The sequence below is a fragment of the Notamacropus eugenii genome, chromosome 3 (genome assembly GCF_028372415.1).
Source record: "Notamacropus eugenii isolate mMacEug1 chromosome 3, mMacEug1.pri_v2, whole genome shotgun sequence".
Lineage (NCBI taxonomy): Eukaryota > Metazoa > Chordata > Mammalia > Diprotodontia > Macropodidae > Notamacropus > Notamacropus eugenii.
This window is the reverse complement of record NC_092874.1, coordinates 211425620-211436179: the sequence shown is the minus strand read 5'-3', so window position 1 is coordinate 211436179 and position 10560 is coordinate 211425620.

Here is a 10560-nt window from a genome sequence, read left to right as displayed (position 1 = left end):
ATTCTCATGAATGCAATAAAAAAAACAATGATTCCAGAACAGTGAAGGTGAAATATGCCACCATTTCCTAAAATGCAAAATAATAATTATATTTTGGAGCATAACCAATATGGTATCTGTTTTACTTGAGTACATATATTTATTTTAAAGGTTTTATTTCTATTTTTAAATTAGTAAAGTGGAAGAAAGAGATAAATACTTATAAAAATAAATAAATAATTTAACAGAAGGCATGACTTTGTCAATGAATTACTGTGACTTTGAGGAAGTCACTTAAATTATAGGCCCCAAAATGGACATTAAAAATATTGGTCAGTTATCTCTTTCACAGGTCTTGTTTGGAACTCTTCACAAGAAAGGTTCTACACATAAAGTGAGAGGGTGGAGGAGGCCTATCAATTTGGGAATGGCTGAAGAAGTTGTAGTATATGATTGTGATGGAATACTACTGTGCTTTAAGAAAAGATGAACAGGGGGTTTTCATAAAAACCTGGGAAGACTTACCTGAATTGATACAAAATGAAGTGAGCAAAGCCAGGAAACTGTTGTATAAATTAAAAGCAATATTTTATGAGAAACAACTGTGAATCATTTAGCTGTTATCAGCAACATAATGATACAAGACAATACTGATGGACTTGTGATTAAAAATGCTATCTACTTCCAGAGAAAGAACTGATGGAGCCTGAATGTAGATTGAAGCATACTTTTTAAACATGATTTTGGTCTGTGTTCTTTTTTGCAACATGGCTAATGTGGAAATATATTTTGCCTCACTGCACATATATAATCTATATCAATGTGCTTGCCTTCTCAAGGATGGGGTGAGGAGGGAAGGAATTTGGAACTCAAAAATCATATTAAAAGAATATTAAAATTGTTTTTATATGTAATTGAGAAAAATAAAATTAAAATATTCTTTATTTAAAATTATACATATGAAGTAATGAAAACATTTATATATTAGCCATATTACCAAAAATTAAAATGAAAAAGAAACGTAAAGAAAGCATAAAAAGTATACTTCAATCAGAGTTCATCAGTTTGCTTTCTGGAGGCAAATAGCACTTTTCATCACAGGTCCTTTTGAATTGTCTTCAATCATTTTATTGATCAGAGTAGCTAAGTCTTTTGTAGTTGAAAATCATTAGAAATATATGTATATATATATATATATATATATATATACATATATACACACACATACCTATATACATATATATATATATATATATATATATATATATATATATATAATACACACATATACATACATACATACATAAAATAGTGGCATATCCTGAATCAAAGGGTATCAGTTTTATAGCCCTTTGGTCAGAGTTCCAAATTGTTTTCCAGAATGGTTGAACCACTTCATAACTCTACCAACATTGCATTGGTGTCCCTATTTTTCCCCGGAGGAAGTTAAGTGACACAGTGGATAGATCTGGGCCTGAAGTCAGGAATACCTGAGTTCAAATCTAGCCTTAGACGTATACTAACTGTGTGACCCTAGGCAAGTTAATCACTTAATCTGTTTGCCTCAGTTTCTTCATCTGTAAAAAAAACAAGCTGGATAAAGAAATGGCAAACCACTCCAGTATTTTTGCCAAGAAAACCTCAAATATTGTCATAAAGAGTTGGAAATGACTGAATATGACTCAACATTTTCCCACATCCCTTCCAACATTTATAGTCCTTTTTATAGTTAAAATCTTTAAGAAAGTCCAAATCATACTCTGACTTTGTCTGATTTGGACCTTGTTGTAGATCTGATATAAAAGTGAAATGTCACTTTCAGCAGGCTCACAAAGTTGTCTCTGCCTTTCAGGGGAGTAGAGTATATTGATTCATTAACATATACTTATAAGTCTTTTGTGTCTTAATCATTTTCTTAAGAAATTAACATTTACCCCATATTTGATACCCATGATACATTGAGTATTTGTTATAAAAGAGACTCCACTAATTACTTTGGTTAGATTCTATATATTAGCCAAACCTAAGCACTGACTTAAAGAGTTTTCCCACAGTCTTACTCTGAGGGGATGAAGGCAATGAGTCAAAGACACTGAGAGAAATTTATCAACTCCACTTCTGTGTTCTTTCAAAACAGAAGTCACTCATGTGAAGGAAAACTTTGGATGACAGGTTACACCCTGGGGCTGTAACATCAATAACCACTATGAATATGCATGCATATTTCCAGGATAAATTTGTAAAATATGAATAACTCTCTTCCTCAAAGATGAAACCAAGATATTTATTCAGATACTAGAAAGCCAAATCCATCATAGTAACAAAGTTCATACACACCACCAATCCAGGGAGCACTGACATTCCCAACCCTTTCCTCTGTTAGGCCTCCCCACAAACAAACTCCTCTAGGCAAAATTCATCCCTCTCTCACTCACACTAGCTGCTCTACCTCAGCTCTGCCTCACTCTCACTTCCTGCTCCACCCATTCAGCAAGCTCCTCCCACCATGCCATGTGACTCAGGCTCCATATGACTCATACTGTGGGCTGGGCCAAAGCTCAAAGCAAGTCACATATTCCTATTAAGAGGCAGGGAAGATCTTCAAATTCCCTTAACATTATAGGGACTCATTCTGATATCTGAGGGGTTGATTTTAATAATGATAGTAATAATGTCTAGCATTTCTACAGCATGTGCCAGGTACTGTGCTAAGTGTTTTATAAATAGTATCTCATTTTATCTTCACCACAACTCTGACAGATAGGCATCATTGCTATTATTATCTCCATTTTAAAATTGAGGAAACTGAGACAGAAGTTAAGACCACAAAACTAGTAAGCCTCTGAGACCAGATATGAACTCAGGCATTCCGGATTCCAGACCTAGAGTCCTATCTACCCATCATCTAACATAGTTTCTTGATTTTCATCAACCCCAAGTACTTTGCCTCTTTCTGGGAACTCCATACTCTTCCAGGTTCATCTAAATTTATTCTGTTTCTTTTATTTTTTTAAGCTGGCCTAATTATACTGAGGAGGAATGAGTCTGGACTTCAATTTGGATGTCCTACTTTTGTTTTGTTTGGGTTTGGTTTTTTGCCCTAGTTTTTCCATTAGAGAAATTGTGGTATACTATGTAATTGTAGGGGGCTTATTGGAGAATTTTTTTTGTCTTGATTTCTATTTGGAAAATCAAGTATGCTGTAATCCAGTGGCAATGGCCTCCTAGCTGTTTCTCAGACATGACCTTTAATTTTCCAACTCGTAGCATTTTCACTGGTTGTGTCTCATGCCTGGAATACTCTCCATCTTCCTCTCTATTTCAATTTCTTTCACAGCTCAACTAAAGCCCACAAGAATCCTTTCCCAGAACTCTTTTGAATTAGGGAATAGAGACAAATGTGCCAAAAACACTTAAGTTAATATGCTGAGATCAAATATTTAATTAGAGGAAAGGGTATGACAAGAGTGACACTTGGAGTGGATGGTGTACCCTGGCTCTTTATTGAGCAACTTGCCTTGTGGAATTGATGATGCGTCACTAGTGATGGAGATTGCATTAAAGATGATTAGTCACAGAGTTAGGAGATCTTTAGAGGAGTGGTGGAGAACCATTTCCACCTCTTCCAAATCTTGTTGTCCTTTGAACTTCCATGGGCTGGATGGAGGGGTTTCTCTCCCTTCTTTACTGCCAGAAGTGATGACAGCTGCAAGAAAATTAATATACACTTGCCTACATGAGCCTGAGTCCTCAGATTTCTGCTTTCTGTTTCTTCGAGGGATCCCAATCAATGCATATTTCTAGTACTAGTGACAACTTGATGAGTTTAGGAGATTGAAAGCTTGTGAATAAAGTGTGAACTGCCAGGGGTAGATTTCTGCAGTGGTGTTTCTTGGAAGAGATTGATGGCCAGATAGATGTTGCAGCTTAAATAAGAAAGCCCAAGCCATACCCTAGCTGACCATAAGATAGGTATGTTGGTAGTTGCTCAACAATCCCACAAAGTTATGTTTTCCTTTTGAAAGAATATGATATGTATGATGCCTTATGTTTCTATGCTTATTAATATAGGCTCATGTGTCTTTTCTATCTTAAGCATTTTTCTGTAGCGAAGGAAAAAAGAATTGTCCTATGTCTGATGTCAACATTATTGACATTTATTATGTATCCTGAGTACTTTAGTATTTTATATTTATAGAAAATACTCACTTTTGAGATGCTCTACACTTGGTTGTATCCAGGGTAGTGGTGATAAAACAGAAGTGTAAACAAAAAGTTCTTTGGAGACAGGCCACAAATATGGTGAAGATTCCATGTATGTTTAGTTAAAACCCCTTGGAGTGTGGGTAAAGGTCACATATAAACAGGTCACATATAAAAATGTGGCACACATAGAGACTGTACCTGAATGAAAGTTAAGACTATAACTTGTAGACTAAACTAGAGTTAAAGCAAATAGCTTGTTTCAAAATTTAGTGGGATCATATTAAAAAATTGCAATGCCACTTGCTGTCTTTAGTTTAGGGCTTTCTTATGTAGAGATATTAAAATATGGATGTCACTCATTCTTTCATCCATTCATTAAAGAAATATTTGTTGCATGGCACTGTGCAGCATGCTATCATTGACAAAAAGTATAAGCCAATTTCTATCCTCCTGGAGGTTACCTTATTAAAATGCAAAGCAATTAAGTTGAAAAGTGAGTAAAATCCATGATACCTAAGGAATATATTAACCGGGAAATTATCTGAATTTGTCAGTTGTGCAACAGGAATGAATTGTATTTATTTAATGCTAGATCATTAGCTTAAGATTGCTAAACCCAGTTATTGTATTTCATTTTTTCATTTTTACCTTGCTACTGATTTAAATTTTAAAGTAATATTTTTTACAATTACTCAGATCTAACTTTGTGTGAAAAGTGTTTTGTAATTGTGTAGAGTTCCTAGCTGTGTCTTGGCTGGTAGACTACCAAATATTTTATATTCTCTACAGTAACTTTAAATGAAATTTCTCTTGCTATCTCTTACTGCTGGGCTTTGTTAGTAGTATGTATAAATGTTGTTGATTAATGTGAGTTTATTTTATGTCCTGCAATTTTGCTAAAGTTATTCATTATTTCAAGTAATTTTTTAGTTGCTTTTCTAGGATTCTCTAAGTATACCATCATATCATGTGCAAGGATGATAGCATAGTTTCTTCATTGCCTATTCTAATTCCTTCAATTTCTTTTGCTTCTCTTATTGCTAAAGCTAACATTTCTAATATAATAGTGAATACCAGTGGTAATAGTGGACACCCTCATTTCACCCCTGATCTTATTGGAAATGTTTCTAGTTTCTAGTTTATGCCCATTACATGGTTCTAGACAGATATTACTTATCGTTTTAAAGAAAAATTCATTTGTTCCTATGCTCTCTAGTGTTTTCATAGGAATGAATGGGTGCTGTATTTTGTCAAAAGCTTTTTCTGCATCTATTGAGATAATTATACAATTTCTTTTAGTTTTGTTGTTGATATGGTCGATTATGCTGACAGTTTTCTTAATACTTAACCAGCCTTACATTTCTGGTATAAATTCCACCTGGTCATAATGTATCATTCTCTTGATAAATTGCATAATCTCTTTGCTAGTGTTAGCATCAATATTCATTAGGGAAATAGGTGTATAATTTTTTCTCTGTTTTTTGACTCTTCCTGGTTTAGGCATCAGCACCACATTTGTATCATAAAAAAAAGAATCTGACAGGACTCCTTTTTCACCTATTTCCCACATAGTTAATATAGTATTGGAACTAATTGTTCATTAAATGTTTGATAGAATTCACTTGTAAATTCATCTGGTCCTTTGAATTTTTCTCTTAGGGAGTTCATTGATAGCTTGTTCATTTCCTTTTTCTGAAATGTGTTCACTTAAGTATTTTATTATCTCTTTTGCTAACCTAGGTCATTCATATTTTTGTAAATATTCATCCATTTCACTTAGATTGTCAGATTTATTGGTATACAATAGGGCAAAATAGCTCATAATTACTGCTTTAATTTCCTCTTCATTGGTGGTGAATTCATCCTTTTCATTCTTGATACTGATAATTTGGTCTTCTTTCTTTTGTAAAAAAATCACATCAATCAAAGTTCTATCTATTTTATTATGATTTTTTTCATAAAACCAACTCTTAGTTTTATTAGTTCAATATTTTTCTAATTTAAGTTTTATTAATCCCCTTTGATTTTCAGAATTTCTAACTTGGTATTCAATTAAGGATTTTTAATTTGTTCTTTTTGTAGCTTTTTCAGTTGCCTGCCCAATTCATTGATCTCTTCTTTCTCTATTTGATTCATTGAATCTTTTAGAGATATAATGTTTCCCCTAAGTACTAGTTTGGCTGTATCCCATAAACTTTGGTATGTTATCTCATTATTGTCATTCTCTTTGATGAAATTGATTGTTTCTACGATTCGTTTTTTGACCCACTCATTTTTTAGAATTAGGTTGTTTAGTTTCCAATTAATTTTTAGTCTATCTTTTCATGACCCTTTATTACATGTAATTTTTATTGCATCAGAATCTGAAAAAGGTGCATTTAGTATTTCTGCCTCTCTGCATTGGATTGTGAGGTTTTTAATGTCCTAACATATGGTCAATTGTGTGTGGATGCCATGTACTGCTGACAAAAAGGTATACTCCTAGGAGCAAATATGGCAGAGTAGAAGCAGGGACCTGCCTGAACTCTCCTCCCAAACACCTCAAAATACCTATAAAAAATAAAACGAAAATTCTAGAGCAGCAGAAGTCAAAAAAATGACAGAGTGAAACAGATTTCCAGTCCAAGACAATCTGGCAGGCTGACAGTAAGGGTCTATTGCACCAGACTCAGAGTGGAGCACAGTCTCACATGGTCTGTGCCAGCACGTAGTTGAATCACTGGTAGCTGTATTAGTTTCCAGATTTCTCAACCCACAAACACCTGGGTGAGAGAGGAACATGGTCTGGCCCAGACCCAGGGTAGCAGTAGTCACTGCTGCTGCAGCAGTTGCTTCTGGAGCTCTCAGCCTACAGATGACTAATCTAAGTCACAGTCCTGAGTGATGGTCCTGAAGCAAGGGAGAGCATTGATTTGGCAGAGCTGGTGGTGACTGTGGAGATGGAATTCTACTTTCAGTTTCAGGGCAGAAAAGAGTGCTTGCGGATGCTCACAGACCAGAAATCAGGCCAGAAGAGGAGTAAACACCTCTCCTTTGATCATACAACTTTGAAGGAACTGAGAATTTACAGGACCCTAGAAATATCTCTGAAAACAGTTGCACAAAATCCCTGAAACTTGGGCAGTACATTCTTCACTTAACAAAGAAGGCAAAAGTCAAGTAATTGGTTGGGGAAATGACCAAAAAGGGGGAAAAATATGACTATAGAAGGTTACTTTTTTGGTGAAAATGTATTTTCTTATGACAAGGAGGATCAAAGGATACAACCAAAGCATAGAACCAAAGGAAGGAAGCAAGGACAAGGCTCCTACATCCGAAGTCTCCAAGAAAAATATAAAATTGTCTCAGGCCATGGAAGAGTTCAAATGTGATTTTGAAAATCAAGTAAGAGAAGTAGAGAAAATTGGAAAGAGAAATGAGATTGATACAAGAAAATCATGAAAAATGAGTCGACAACTTGCTAAAGGAGACCCAAACAATGCCGCAGAAGACAACACCTTTAAAAATAGACTAACCCAAATGGCAAAAAGTTAATGGGGAGAAGAAAGCTTTAAAAAGCAGAATTGGCTAAGTAGAAAAGGAAGTCCAAAAGCTCACTGAGAAAATAATTCGTTAAAATTTAGAATGGAGCAAATGGAAGCTAATGACTTTATGAGAAATCAAGAAAGTAGAAGATGAACTAAAATAATGAAAAAATAGAAGACAATTTGAAATATCTCATTGGAAAAACAATTTACATGGAAAACAGTTCCAGGAGAGATAATTTTAAAATTGTGGTTCTACCTGAAAACCATGATCTAAAGAAAGAGCCTAGACATCACCTTTCAAGAAATTATCAAGGAAAACTGCTTTGATATTCTAGAACTAGAGAGTAAAACAGAAATGGAACTAATCCTGCAATCACCTCCTGAAAGAGATCCCAAAGGGAAATCTCCTAGGAATATTATAGCCAAATCAGAGTTTCCATGTCAAGGAGAAAATATTACAAGAAGCCAGAAAAAAACAATTCAAGTATTGTGGAAGCACAATCAGGATAACATAGGATTTAGTAGCTTCTACACTAAGTGATCAAAGGGCTTAGAATATGATATTGCAGAGGTCAAAGGAGCTAGGATTAAAACCAAGAATCATCAACCTAGCAAAACTGAATATAACACATCAGGGAAAAATGGAATTTCAACGAAACAGAGGACTTCCAAGTATTCTTGTTGAAAAGACCAGAGCTGAATAGAAAATTTGACCTTCAAAGACAAGAATCAAGAGAAAGAAAACTTTACTGTCATTGGATTTGGCTTAAGGAGGGAATAACACACTTTCATTTGGGTATGGAAATCTACCTTACCCTGCAGAAAGGCAGAGGAGAAGGGGATAGAAGAAGGAGGATATTAGAAGAGACAGCAGATTGGGGGAAGGAACAATCATAAGCAGACACTGTTGTGGGGGGAAAGGTCAAGGGAGAGAATGGAATAAATGGAGGACAGGACAGGACATAGAGAAATGTTGCTAGTGTTTTCCAACATGACTGTTATAGAAATGTTTTGCATGGCTACCCATGTACGACCTATATCAAATTGCTTGCTTTCTCAATGAAGGTGGGTGGGGAAGGAGGAAGGGAGAGAATGTGAAACTGAAAGCCTTAAAAATGAACGTTAAAAATTGTTTTTGCATGCAATTGGGAAATAATTTGTACAGGCAATGGAGTATAGAAATACATTTTGCTCTATAGGAAAATAAAGGGGAGGAGGATGAGAGGGGGCAATAGAAGGGAAGGTAGATTGGGGAAAGGGGTGCACCCCAAGGTGCACACTGCCCTGGGGTCATGGGAGGGGATTGATGGGGAGAAAATGTGGATTTCAAAATCTTGTGGAAATGAATGTTGAAAACTGAAAATAACGTTAAAAATTTTTAAAGAGAAAATGGTATACTCCTTTCTATTCCCATTCAATTTTCTCCAGAGATCTACCATATCTAACTTTGCTAAAATTATATTTACCACCTTAATTTCTTTCTTATTTATTTTTTTGGTTAGATTTATCTAGTGCTGAGAGGGAGAGATTGAGGTCCCCCACTAGTATACTTTTGCTCTCTATTTCTTATTGTAATTCATTTAACTTCTCAAGAATTTGGATGCTATACCATTTGTTGCATCAACGTTTAGTATTGATATTACTTTATTGTCTATGGTACCTCTTAGCAAAATTTAGTTTCCTTCCTTGTCTCTTCTAATTAGATCTCTTTTTGCTTTTGCTTTGCCTGAGATCAGGATTGCTATACCTGCTTTTTTTTTTTTTATTTCAGCTGCCACATATTCTACTCCAGCCTTTTTTGCCTTTACTTTGTGTATCCTTCTGCTTCAAATATGTTTCTTGTAAACAACATATTGTGGGATTATGGTTTTTTCAATGAAATTTAAAAGAAAAAAATCTTTTCAAGTGGATAGAGTGAATAGAGACTTTGAGTCAAGTAGACCTGGGTTTGAATGCTATCTCAGACACTTACAAGCTGTGTAACTCTGAGCAAGTCATTTAACTCACAATCTTTCTTGCTACCTCAAGTTCTGCCTTCATAAGTAGGAGGACTTCAGCATATATATTTCCAAATACTCCTTCAAATATCCTAATTTCCCAATTCCTTAATCTGCTCAATTTCAGTGATCCTCTCCTCCTTCCCACCTCAGATACACACCATGATAGTCAGTCAATAAACCTTTGATAAGTTCTTCTATGTGCCAGGAATTGTGCTAAGTGCTGGAAATAGTTCTTACCCTCAAGGAGCTCATAATCAAATAGGGGAAGACAACACAGTTTTAAAAAACCCTGAACATCAGGGTAGGATGGGAAAGAATATCTGACCTGAGACATGCTGAATTCCTGTAGCCAGTCCATGGGCCCCCTCCTTAACTGGAGGATCTGGGAAGTAAGAGCTAGACGGGCAGGGAATGCTGCAGAGGCATAAGCTTCAGAGTTAATTTCATTTTGTAGAAAGATGAATTTCTGAAGAAAATGACAGAGAGTAATTATGATGTATTATCAAGTAGTTTCCATGGACTACTTTCTTAAATAGAGAATCTGGAAGGGAGAGGCCACAGGGACAGTGAATAATAGGAGGTATCAGTTTCAGAGTTGATTTTATCTTGGAAGATGAGTTTTTTAAACAATCATGGAGTCTAGGAGAGCATTCAGGTAGGAAGTGATCATATCTTTGATCTTGTCATCATACCCTTGTCATCACCTACATTTGCATGAACTCTGAATTTCTTCATTTGATCATAATCTTTTATTATTCCATTTTCCCCTCTGCCTTATGACCATTAACCCTGCTTAGTCCTCACTGTGACCTCTAGTCCTTTCATCCTTCAATTTATTTTTAGGTCAT